At 44.8% G+C, this 13,488-nt stretch overlaps 1 long non-coding RNA gene across 1 annotated transcript; it reads right to left on the bottom strand.

The window, feature by feature from the left end:
- Positions 1-1,811: 1,811 nt before the first annotated feature.
- On the bottom strand, positions 1,812-2,812 carry LOC142766938 (uncharacterized). Its single transcript, XR_012884674.1, has 3 exons — positions 2,777-2,812; positions 2,037-2,123; positions 1,812-1,978 (listed from the first exon to the last, which is right to left on the bottom strand). It is a non-coding gene; the product is annotated as an uncharacterized LOC142766938 (long non-coding RNA).
- Positions 2,813-13,488: the final 10,676 nt, after the last annotated feature.

The following is a 13,488-nucleotide window of genomic DNA, read 5'->3' as shown; positions in this document are numbered from 1 at the left end:
TTAAACATTTACACCATGACGATTCATCGCAGGTGCTGTGGGAGATGAAAAATCAACCACCCGCATCGCTTCTGCAGCACGGCGTGTGGCAGCGGCACAGGAGAAGGCGGCAGCGGTGCAGGAGGGCACTGGCCATGGCTGAGGGCTTTCTGCGAGAAAGGGATACGTAGTTTAGTTTAATTTTTCGTCATGTGTTCAATGTTTTTTCTTGTCATCATTCATTAATGATTTGTCGGTTTCAATGTGTTTAGTTGCTGCTGTTCATGTTCAATTTTATACGCTTCGGGAGACATATACACAGTTTAGTTTGTTTTTTGCCATGTTTTCAACTTTTTATCATTCATAAGTGGTTTAGTGTTTTTGATATGTTTACGTGTTGCTGTTCATGTTCTATTTTATTCATTTTTTGTTTGCATTTAGTACATATTACTAGATTTAGGTTAGCATTTACTTTGTACAAGGAGTGCAGCATTTTTTATGTTCGATATATACATTTCTCAATGTATGTTCGAGCTGTTCTAGTGGCAGTGTTTTTTACCCACATTTCAAAGGTGTCTAGTCATTCACACGGAGACCACGAGTGTATAGTTGACATTTTCTGTTAATGTTTCTGTGATATTTGTATTGTCCCACTGTGTTTTCTAGCTCACTGTGATTTTTATTCAGCATTACGACATAGTGTAGTAATGTGATATCTTTTTGCATCACACTGTTTTGCAGTTCACTGTGATATTTTCATTTCAGCACAATGAGGCTAAGATGCAACAACTACATTCTGAATCTCGTTTAGGAGCGCTAAGCTAGTAAGTGGTCATCTCGCACAGTTTCACAATTGAAGTTGGTCATCATCACAGCCACATGCCAGCGATTTATTTCATCTAGTTTTCATTGTAAACGACTCTTTGCGGGAATAAATTTCGAACGTGGTATGGTTTGGGAGCCCCGAGATGGCTGAGCGAATTATTCATACTGTATGTTATCAAAACAACTCGCCTGTTGTTTGCCGTCTTGATTTGCGTATTTTTTAGCATTGCAGCATGACTGCAGTCGTGAATTCAAATTAAATGTTATTTTAACATTCACACAATGTTTAGCACAATGAGCAAAAAAAAAAACAGCACAACTTGACGAGCACAATTGCTCGTCAAGCCTGGCATGCACAATTGAATGTTTGTAGTCAGTCACTATGAGAAGATATGGACTTATGTATCATGTGTTCATACAACATGTTACTAATGGAATCTCGATTTTTATGTGTTCTGGTGAAAAGAATTTTGAGACGTTGCTGCATTGTTCGCACAATTTTGTGATAGCAACCTTCAGCACAGAGTGCCGCTCATATATGCTTGCTCCAATCTAGTCTGTTGTGACTGTGATCGCTAATAAGGAAAAGGGTGTTTCTGTTGCATATTTCATGTGCCATTTAAAGAAAATGCAGCATTTTGACATTGCCACCTTGCTTCATATTGAAGCACAAGTAAGTACTTTGTGTATTCCAATGTGGCAAACACAGCCCTTTCATGTCTAGATGCACTAGAATCAGTGTAAATAAATTATGTGTGGGATATGAAAACATGAAAACTCACCGCTCCTGTGTACTTCAAAAAAGGTCCAAGACAGCGCTGCTGCCGTCTCTGACCAGCACGTTGCGTGGTGTGAGCATATGGCTCCCCATCGTCATCCTCAGCTGGTGGCATGTCCACGACATACTCGTCCAACGTCCAGTCGCCTGCATGCAACGCAATGTTGTGGAGAGCAAAGCAAGCATAGATGATTTGCGCTGCTCGATCGGGGTTGTAGAGCGTCGTTCGAAAGTGCTGCAAGCAGCGGAACTTGCTTTTCAACACGGCGATACACCTTTACACAACATTGTGCATGGATGCGTGCTCCTTGTTGTATCGGCCTTCGGAAGTGTTGCACGGTTGACTGCCAAGGACTGGAATTAGGAGCCATGGCTTGAGGGGATAGCCTGCGTCTCCTGCAATATAAACATAAAAGCTGACTGCTCTGCCCAGATAGTACACATTAATACTTACCAAGCAGATATTCGCCAGGCTGCAGATGTGCAGCTAGGCGTGCACGCAGTGGGTTGTGTTCCCACACCCAGGAGTCGTGGCACGAATCTGGGAATCATGGGTCTATGACAATTATGCGCAGCCACGCTTTGCACACCTGCGATGAGGAGCGATATAAAATAGTACTGCATTTATACTCAGAATAAATTCCTTTTTTCTACGCATATGCAGGAAACAATGCGTACTAGTACAGTCATTGGTACAAGGAGCTTCACTTAGAAGGAAACACAGGGTGTAGCACACTGAGGAGGGGGGAGGGGGGGGCAACGACCCCACCTCTGCTGTACACATGGCTACGACTTCCACTGAATGATCGATAAGTGAAAAGCTACGCGTTGCTCTTGGGAAAGAACACTCGTAAATACCAAAGCCAGCTCGTGCAATTGTGATTGTAAGCACTTTCGTGTTGGAAATACTTCCCTGTCGTGTATATATTTCTGCTACGTCTGCTGCCCATATTATTGATTACCTCTAAAATGCACAACTCAATCGCGCATGCATGCCAGTGCAAAAACGGCAACTGGCTCACGCACAAAAGACTTGCCACTTATTATTACCGAGGCCTTGCGAGCCACCATCTAGCTCGCACCCAATTCCCTGCAGGTTCTTTTTCATTCGTTGCATTACTTTTTCCAGCTTTGGCATCACAACTGAACAATTGCTCCGAAGGGCGAGTAATAAAGGATCCTAACAGTACTTACGATCATGACGTTCAGGAGATAATAGCCCTCTCTGGACATGAAACTCGCCGTGTCGGGCAGGCTGTATCCCTCTGGCTTGCGAATGGCGACCAACGTGCCGTCGACACACGCCAGCACGCCTGGGATGCAACCACGTCGTGCAAATTCAGCCTTAGCCTCATGCTTGGCAAGTGTGGTCAGTGGGAAGTCCACCACCCTTTTTCTAGCGGCCACGGTAATGATCGCCTCCGTCACCTCGTGGATGGTGTTGCTCACCGCCGGCTGAGACATGCCGATGTGTTCCTCGCGACCAATGCTCATCTGGAAGCTACCGGTGGCGAAAAATCGCAGCGCGCACAACACCTTTCTCTCTGTGGAAAGACCACTGGCTCGCTGGCATCCGATGATAGGGTCAAGTTCGTCGCACAAGCTACGCACTGTTCGTTTGGATAGACGAAAACATTGCCGGAACTCTTCTTCGCTGAACTCTTCAAATGCATCTTTTACCTCGCGTCGTCGCCTCTGCTCGGTTAAAGCTACCGCACAGGCAAGACGAAGTACCATGTCAGTGGGAAACGCCATGTTGTCTAAGTGCCCCGGTGCCGAAAAGTCGCGCATTTTTTCCATTGCAATCCAATCCAGGCCACCTCGCAGCCATTTCAATCCATCCGGTTGCTTTCGGACGGTCTCTCCGACCGTTCCTTCGCCTTTCTCCGAAAACAAAAAAAAAGACTCACGTGACACCCCAGTCCACGTCACTCATAACGTCACAGCATTCGTCACAGCTTGTATGGGCCAATCGCGTGCGACTCAATGGAAGAGACCGCCTTTGTCCGGATTTGGAACTTTTACATAATTGCGCCACTGATGAAGTTGCTTCCGTAGCCTGCAATGCACATGCCGTAGACATTCTGGACTGACGAGGAAGGTCTCCTTGACGTTTAACATGAAATCAGCACAAAATTTCAGGAGAGAAAGAGCGCCAAACATCTTTAGGGTACGACTCGGGTTGTGCAGTTTCGCGTTTGATTTGCGGAGTATTGTTGAGCGTCTGCTCGCGTGGCAGTTGCAAGGGTGTTGCTTCACCGCGCTTGCAACAGATGGCGCTACGCGCTTTTCAATATGGCAGCACGCACTGAGCTCGCTTTGTTCTAGTGTATACCTGCAAAAAAAATGTGTTCTAGGAATACTTCAACCACACGTAAATGTTCATTTTCTTCACTAGGCCAAACTTATCAAGTCACTTATTGGCTGCGTCATCGGGTATGTTTCTAAGAAAGTATCGCACTGTTTTCTGAAGGTCTAATGGAACATTGACCACTTGACCTTTTATTCGGTATTGCCCGTTGTCGGGATGAAAACGCCTTAATCTCATACGGAAGCCGCGGAGCGAATAATCAATGCTTCCAGAGCTCTCGCCGGCAGGGTAACTTGTTGTCTGCATTGAAGTTTAGACACCACATACAACGCGCTCCCTTGCCTTTGAAGTAGTACTTTGTCTTCGGCATTACCGCTTCATCCCGAGCTCTCGCCTCTGGGTAGTCTTCCTGCGTGGGAGTTGCGTTTCGTGAGTGAGAGCGCGTTCACGTTTGACTTGAAAGCGCACAATGATGTGGGGCCTAGTATCTGTGGCACACACGCATGCTGGGGTATTGGCCAAACACCGGGTAGTTCTAAAAAAGTTGTTTTATTAGCTTACGTCTGTTAAAATGACGAAATTGGTGAAGAAAAAACAAGACATAGTTGGGTTTGCAACGTGGTCATTCTTCATTGTCATTAGCCACAGCACAAACAACGCGCACGTAATGCACTACAAATGTGTTGCAGGTACCCAGATTATCAGTAGAATGACGAGTAGCATAGTGGGTGCATTCCTATTTCATGAAAGTTCCGGTGCCTTGACAGACTCACGGTGCGTGTATTTTGCGTACCTTGCAGGGGCTCTGCAGAATAACGGGCAACGCGTTAGCGCTCAATGGAGAAGCATATACCCTGAGGTGCCTCTGCCCTAAAGGTGGCATGACGAACGGGACTTATGTGTTTCTTAATTATGTCACTACTAGTCTAGCATCTTCATTCCGCAATCCATCCTTATACAACAATTTTAGTACATAGGCGTCAACACTCAGCACTCCCAATCCAAATGTTAGAGTACAGCGAATCTGAAAGATGTTACTGCAATTAGGGCGTTCACAATACAATACTTCAAGATATGCAGCCGAGCAGTTGTAGGCGAAAAAAAAAAGAAATCCGTAGGTCAGATACACGTAGCTATTGAGGTATACTGACGTGTCTGAAACGGAAAGTAGAAATATTTGAAGAACAAAGTAGTAGCGTTCATATTTTTTAGTTAACTATTTGTTGTCCTTGCTATACACTTTGGGACTTGTCATGACTCATAGCGAAACACAATCGAGTGTACAGCTCTCTTGTACTGATATTAACCATCCCGTGCATTTTTAAGGGAAAAAAAAAGCAGATCAGACGTACAGTGCGAATTCATGATATGCGAAGCACGTATCACAAAGGTTGATATGCAACATTACAATCGGCCCAACGTTACGAGGTGGAGGTAAATGATGCCGTACATAACTTCCGTGTCAAGATTATCAAGTTTATATGTGTCGTTTACCTTCGTCATCTATTCACGTCATGTGATACCAAATTTAGTATATGTGGAGCTAGCGAAACGCCCGCGAGCACGCTATGAGCGTGGCATGTTGTCATGTTCTTACATGAGCCATGTGTCAGCGTTATCATCTTTGCACCAGTCATATATTTCCTCATCTATTGACGTCACGTAACACCAAATTTGGTATATGTGGAGCTAGCAAAACGGCCGCGAGCGCGTCATGAACGGCCCAGTATACTCCAATGTAGCGTTGACGCGCACGCACGCTGGGCACAGCGACGCTACTTTAGCAAAACGCGAGCACTCTATTTGTCTGAGGACAGGCGCGACCAGCGTCCGTCGGCGCGGCCCGACGGCAACTGTCGCGAAATGCGCCATGCTGCATTTCGGGCCGACGCTTTCCCCAGACAACTCTGCGTCTCCCTTTTTTCGTTATGAAGGGACGCTGGACGCGCTGAAACGCGCATGCATCAAAGCAACGCAGCGTGGCGCGCGCCTGCGAGTAAATGGCAGGGCCGGCGCCTGGCGTGGCAATGCCGGCATGATCGACGAAATTAACGCCGGCGAGCATGCGCACTGCGTCACGTGCTCGCCGGCACGTGACGCAGTGCACGTGACGCAGTATTAGTATGGTGGCTTCTAGCCACCATAGTATTGGCGACTTGACCGTGGCACGTAGTCATGTTCTGACATGACACGCATCTCATGATTATCATGTATGTACCAGTCACATACCTTCGTCATCCATTGGCGTCACGTAATGCCAGATTTGGCATATGTGAAGCTAGCGAAACTGCCGCGAAGGCATCATCAGTGTCGCATGTAGTCATGTTGTTACATGACACGCATGGCGTGATTATCATGTTTGGATGTGTCATTTACTTATGTCGGGCGTTCGCGTCGCGTAATACCGAGTTTGGTACATGTGAATCTAGCGAAATGGCCATGAGCGCATCATGAGCATAGCATGTAGTCATGTTGTTACATGAGACGCATCTCATGATTATCCTGTTTGCACCAGTCACATACCTTCGTCATTCATTCACGTACCGTAATACCCAATTTGGTATATGTGACGCTGGCGAAAGTGCTGCGAGCGCATCATGAGCCTGGCATGTAGTCATGTTGTTACATGACACGCATGTCATTATTTTCATGTTATGGTCTGTCTCCTTTGTTCGCCATGCAATCATGCCACATCATACCAGTTTTGCAACACGCCATGTGAACGAAACCACCGCAAGAGGGGCAGCACCATGAAATGTTTATCGTTACATTGATGACATAACTGTCATACTTTTCATGTCATGACTAGTGAAATATGTTCTTCATACAGTCATGTTATGCCATACCAATTTTGGTATTGATAACATAATTGAAACGGCCAGAAGAGCTAAAAGTCGTAGGAGGATAGATAGATAGATAGATAGATAGATAGATAGATAGATAGATAGATAGATAGATAGATAGATAGATAGATAGATAGATAGATAGATAGATAGATAGATAGATAGATAGATAGATAGATAGATAGATAGATAGATAGATAGATAGATAGATAGATAGATAGATAGATAGATAGATAGATAGATACGCTCAATGTCGCCGAAGAGAGAGAGAGAAAACTTTATTTGCGGATAACGCGGAGCATTCCAAATGATTGGGCCCCTATTCCAGGGCTCTGATGGCCCTAGCCATCATCTCTACCCGTTGGCCCAGCCAGCGCTGATCAACAATGGCCGAGCCTCACATTGTTCCTCTGTGTTGTTGATGTTGTGGTGTTCTTCATTTTGATGCGTACACTCCCACGTGATGTGAAACAGAGTTGGTGTGGGTCCACACCACGAGCATATATCTCTGTATGCTGTGGAGTAGAATACCTGTAGCCTGTGTAAGTTCGTGTATGTGTTTGTTTGGATTCTGCGTAATGCCACCGATTCCATTGCTGTGAGTTTCTTATGCGGTGCTGGATACAGTTTTCTATTGTTCCTGTAATACTGAAGAATTGTACCAAGGTTAGGGTCTAGGGGCGTTGGATGCTCTATTGCAGTGTGCCATGAAGCTCGGTGATTTGTGAAGCCTCGAGCCACCTCATCCGCAAAGTGGTTCCCGGTGACGCCCCCGTGCCCTGGCGCCCAGATAATGGTTTGGGTGTATTCAATTGGAAAGTTTTTACGAGCTTTGGTTAGAATTTGGAAAGCCTTCATACATATTCTACCTTTTTCGTAAATCCTGCATGCAGCGTTCGAATATGTGATTATTGTCATTGGGGCTTTTCGCTCCCTGCACTCCTTGATTGCCAGCGTGATCGCTATCTCCTCCGCTTCTGTGATAGAGGCTTGGGCTATGGAGGCACAACTTGTGACGTTTCCTTTTCGGTCTGTTACCACGGACACCATGTTCATTACATTTGCCTGATATGGTACAGCGTCAGTAAATCTCGCCGTACTGAAATATTTTATCTTTTTATCTATGTAAGCGGCTCTTGCATTACGTCTTCCAGCACCTAAACTGGGTCCATGTTCTTCGGTAGGGGGCATATCTTGTACCAGGCTCTGACTGAGCACGACAATTCCTTAGCTCTTCCATGTGCCTGTACTTGTTCACAGAGGCCGATCCTCTGAAGAAGTTTTCTGCCGGTTGGCGTCTGTAGCAGGCGGTTAATCTGGGTGGTTACTTGTGCTTCAGCCTACTCATCAAATGTATTGTGAAGTCCGAGCGCTGATAGCTTCGCAGTTGAAGTGCTTTGTGGTAGTCGCAGAGCCGCTTTAAACGCCATCCTTATTATTTTGTCTGTTTTTTCTGTCTCCTCTCTATTCATGTTGTGGTAGGGTAGCGAGTACGTTAGTCTGCTCATGACTAACCTCTTTACCAAATGAATCACGTCTTGTTCTTTCAGCCCAGCACGATTGTTCATTATTCAAACTATCATACGAACAATTTGTTGAGCTGTTCGTTTAAGCATATTCAGTGTGTGGAGACATCGCTGATTGGACTGTAACCACATCCCTATGATTCGAACGGTCGTTTTCTCTGGAATAATATTGCCGTCTAGCTTGACCTCAAGGCGGAGACTTGGGTCTGTCCTTTGTTTTTTAGGGCCAAACAACGAAACGTTCCTTTCCTCAGTAAGGAAGCCTTCATTTTTGTGAGGTCGCCTTATGTCACTCTGAAAGCTTCCTCACTAAGGAGCCCTCGGTGAAGGCTTCCTTGGCGCTTCCTCAGCTTAAGGTTGCTTTGGGCCTACCTTCGTGCGTCCTTAGGTCCGCTCCTTGCCCTGAACGAGCGCTTCGCCTCACAGCTAGCCCACGTGATGTTTTCGTTTCCAAGGCAACCCTCCCACCCCACCCCTGCGGGGAGACGCGAGCGGCGAACGTGCGTGCACGGTGCCAGGCACGACGGCGCGCAGTGTTGCTAGAATGCACCACGTTTTGCGCTCGACTACGGTGGCTTTTCACATTCAGTAATCGTAGTTGGAAGAAAGCGTACACGCGTCTCTATATTAACACTTCAATTTGGAAGTGATGTGGTGACCCAACTTTTTTTTACAGAATAAACGCTTGTGAGCAAAGCTTATATTCGATAATCTCGAACGCAGGAGCGCGGCAACCATTCCTCCCGCGAGGACGAGTTAAGGGAGCTTTCAGAGTACGCTTGCTTCCTCCGTCGGTACTTGGTTGCAAGGAGGCCTCACGTAAGGAGAGGACGCGGTCAAAGGAAAGGAACGTTTCGTTGTTTGGGCCTTACTCTTGGAGAACCGAATGAGTTCTAATTTGTCTGCTGAGCACTGAAGTCCCCTTTCTTTAGTGTACTCTTTGATGGTTTTAGCAGCCACTTGAAGCCGCTCTTCTTTTTCTGCCAAGCTAGCGTTGGTTGTCCATATAGTGTTGTCATCCGCATAAAAGTTCGCTAAGAAATGCTTCACATTAAAAAAAACATTTAGGTTTGATTTCTTGGCAGAGGCTGCGTCTACAGAAAGGACCACAACGCAAGAAATTGCTTTATTTATTTGTACACGTGGTACCACATCAATTAATAACCGAAAAGTGTGGTGTTTATCCAGAAGATAGAGCAAATGGGCTGAAATTTAAATGCCCACATTATTGGTTGTTCTATACTGCGTTCATTACGTCTGTAAACTTACATTTTCATATCGTGCAATCAAGAAGTGCTGAGAGCTTGGAAACCTTTTATGAATATCATTTTGTTACTTTTTGTAATTAAAAGCACGTTGCATATAAAACTTCTGAGGGATCATATATGAGCAACACAACAAGCTGTGAACATAAAGCACAGCTTGAAGTAGACGAATATGGAATACCGGAAATCTCCGTGATAGCACACGCTAAATCAGGATAATCACGCCTAAAAATGATAACGCGAAAGCATTCTATCAAGAAAACGAAATCGGCAATCAAAACTATCAGCATACTACTACGGTTTCTCGCATTGCGTGATGTACTGGTTCGAAATGGTCATTTCTTCCGGATCTGTTTTGTCTAGGCCTATTCAGCCACAGTCGGACATTCTAATATCTAAGTAACATTTCAGAAATAGCCCTCCAGTGTGTTTCGTCAAATAACACAGCACAGTTGACATAGAGGTTGACGAAGTTGATGCAGTTATAGGCGCACAGTGGTGAAACCTGAAAAACAAAATAAGCAGAACAGAAGTTCTTTCAATTCAATGGCAATGAAACAACTCGCACTATTATGATGACGATCAAACTCTGAAAACAACGGCAGTCACAATATTCGAAAACTTCAATGACTGAATTTCAATACTTCTATTGGTTTTTGCGAGGTATTTCAGCGCTAGTAATGTATGAAGGCTGAGAACGTTTGTAACGAGTAAACGATCAGCACACACACACACACACACACACACACACATATATATATATATATATATATATATATATATATATATATATATATATATATATATATATATATATATATATATATATATATATATATATATATATATGGCATATTTCTTGCAATCACCACATAGCTGCCGACACACGCACACTTCTGCAAAGATTCTGCCAATAATCAAGTGCATATGGGAAAGATTATGTCATTGTGCTTGGGAGTGCATGGTTACGAAAAAAATTGACTAAATTGTGCTTAGTAAGACTACTCAAATGGAGTGCTATACTACAAACTTAGCAGCGTCTACACATGAAGAAACCAGGGTTATCCTGGTTTGCCTATGTATAAACTCCTGCAATCAATATCGCACTTGTATGTTATCGATGCTTTTTTTTTTCAATTTGAGAAATCATGCTAAGCGGACGAGGACAATGATAAGCGAGTACTGATGTGTGCAGAGTCAGCGGCTGTTTTCGTTGGCGGTAGACATTGTAACACGCTCAACGGTGCCTCGTATTCCAGAGGATATCAAGCGGTTGCGTATCCTTCATGATAACATAAATTATAGCTGGTAATCTGACGTTGAAATGCGGTACTACCAAGTTTATTACGGCAAGTATGAAGCAGCCCTGATACAGCCATGATGTAATGTGCGGCAGACTTCTTCATTTGCAAAGCTTGAGACAAACCAGAATAGTCAACACTTCGATGAGTGTTTCTTGCCATGAAACCAGCTTTCGCCGTCCCTACGAGAGGTCTTGGCAATTGACTTTCCTTAGCGTCCTCTATTATTTCTGAGGGTCACAAGCCTGCCGCCTTAGCTCAAGGCCTCCGGGACCGTGCTTCGATAAGTTTGTAGCGCTACAATCATCACCTGGTTATGACACACGAGAAATTTTGAGACTCCAGATTCATTAGGAATTATTAAAGAAATTTAATCAAACGGAAAAAATATGGTTCTTTTTTTTTACTTTTGTTTCACTACAAGCGGAATGTGGCTGGCATGGCTTGGTGAGTGCTGTTAGACCTGGCGTTTTAATTGCTTCTGCTTTTTATATTTTTTTTATAATTGGCACCTGCTCACGAGAAAGCTCCAGTGGTGCCACTCTTAAAAGAGGGTAACATCAAGGTTGTTGCACCGGCGTTCAACCTTACGGGAACGCAAGGCCGGCACGGAAATAGCAGGACAGTTACAGCAAAAACGGAAGGAATGGCACCAAAATACTCGTTGCAAACTGTCGAGTGAAAGGGAAGGGGAGGGGCTACTAATACGAGAACACTTGAAAGGTACCAGCTACGCCCTAAAAATATTATTTGTCAAGTTGGGAAGAACCCACTGAGCCATTCGTCATTTTGCTTAGAAGTGCGGTACTCACTAGGCGTTTGCAAAGTATTACGAGAACTTTTGTCTATGGAGTGACTGATGAGCACAAGAAATTTCGACTGAGCCCTCTTTATTGAGTTTAAAGCTTTCAACGACTCACTCCTTCGCAATTCGTATTGTGTGATGCCTTGTTACCGAATTCATATTGTATGCCATCTGGTTAATTCAGAATTCTACCATTCTATATTGTAAGAGTTAACATGCTTTTTCTCCCACAGAACGCCTGTACAGGAACTCTTTTGCATGATAGAAGAATGGGTGACCACGAAGTGGAATCTGGTGTCAACTGCGTGCTGTGCTGGATATTTTTTGTTGCGATTTTTTTTTATTTACAGTGATACTGGTTACGTACCCTAGCGGCCGCTGCCATGACAGCTGCCAAACGAAATCGACTCTTATTGAGATCCTATAACGGCTCTTGCTGAAAAATCTTGATTTATTGGTTTCGCATAGCGCCCATTGTTAAACAATCGCAACTACTTTTCTGTCAAACTGTGAAAGGTTCCTTAAGAGGAGATTCGCAAACCCTTTTCGGGAAGGGCTGCTTTCTTTTACACTACTTCGTCTGTCGAGCAATTAGGAACATGAATTTAAGGTGTCACTTAGCGCCAAATTACGGCGTTTGGCAGCGCACACCACGAACACGCACACAAAGGGACAACACAAACGCTGGAGTCGAACTCATATTTAAAGACAATAGTCTTTCTTGGGGACCATCGACGCCAAAATTCTGCTCTGTCTGTCCGTCTGTACTTTTGTCTGTTTGTCCGTGCTAACGATCTTCCTAAAGGCACCGAACGATACCTCAAGTGGCCAACCCCATCCGCAGCGCCCACCAACATTGCTCAAGTTTCAGGGTTGTTTCAGCGTTCATGCTTGTGCGATTGTCTAGTAAAAAGCAACTGTTGCGCATATATGAAGCACCATAACAACACGTCAATGTTTTGTATGTGTGCCTTCACACTAGAAAAGGCACGCACAAGTAATTTTAAGACCCGTAGCGTAAATCCCGCTGCGCTGACCGTGCAACGCGATGCTCAAAAAGACAAGTGTTTCCAGACCTTTGCTAAGACGACACGGAGTTGCCACCTGCCTGTCACTTTGCGTTCTCCTCCGTAACGCCTGCGAGACAGGCGCCAATCTTTCTCCGCGGGCGCTCACGCCTTCCTTCATTTTCTAAGACAACTGCCAGGTGGCTCTCGTGTCTAACGTGCCTTGGTACCCTTGTTCGCCTTCACTGCGCGGATCCAGCCTCTCTGGCACAGTGCTTCCAGAATACAATTCACCGATTTTCTCGCGCGGAACATCAAATAAACATTTTGTTCACTCGCTCCAGACGCAAGACCATCGTCTCTCGACGACATTTGCAGTGAAACATGCAGTTACGGGGCCAATTTGTTTTATTACAGGATACAATCTCTCAATGTATTCGATGCATTCATTGTTCACACATAACGTGCGCCTAGTGCAACGATCAAAATGATTAGGTGTCCCTGTTTTTGATCGTTGCGCTATGATTACGTCATGTGCGAACAACGCGTGCGTCGAGTACCTTGAGCTATTCTATCGCGTGTTGAAGATAAGTTGAAGCTCAGTGGTTTCGTCGTTCTTATCTGAGCGTGTTTCTTGTGTTAAGGGATTGGCCTCAGCTCGTGTACTGGGATATATCGTCTCAAGCGCTAGAGATGTTTCGGGATAAGATTTCTAAAACAGATTGGAGGGAAGTATTTCTTCTCGAAGACAGCAATAAGTGTTATGACTTATTTATAAAAATTTTCAAAAAACATTATCTAGAGTCGTTCCCATCACGGACATACCATAAACAAAAAAGGGTGCGCAA

This window comes from Rhipicephalus microplus, chromosome 7 (assembly GCF_043290135.1).
Source record: "Rhipicephalus microplus isolate Deutch F79 chromosome 7, USDA_Rmic, whole genome shotgun sequence".
Classification (NCBI taxonomy): domain Eukaryota; kingdom Metazoa; phylum Arthropoda; class Arachnida; order Ixodida; family Ixodidae; genus Rhipicephalus; species Rhipicephalus microplus.
This window is presented reverse-complemented; position numbering and strand designations above follow the sequence as displayed.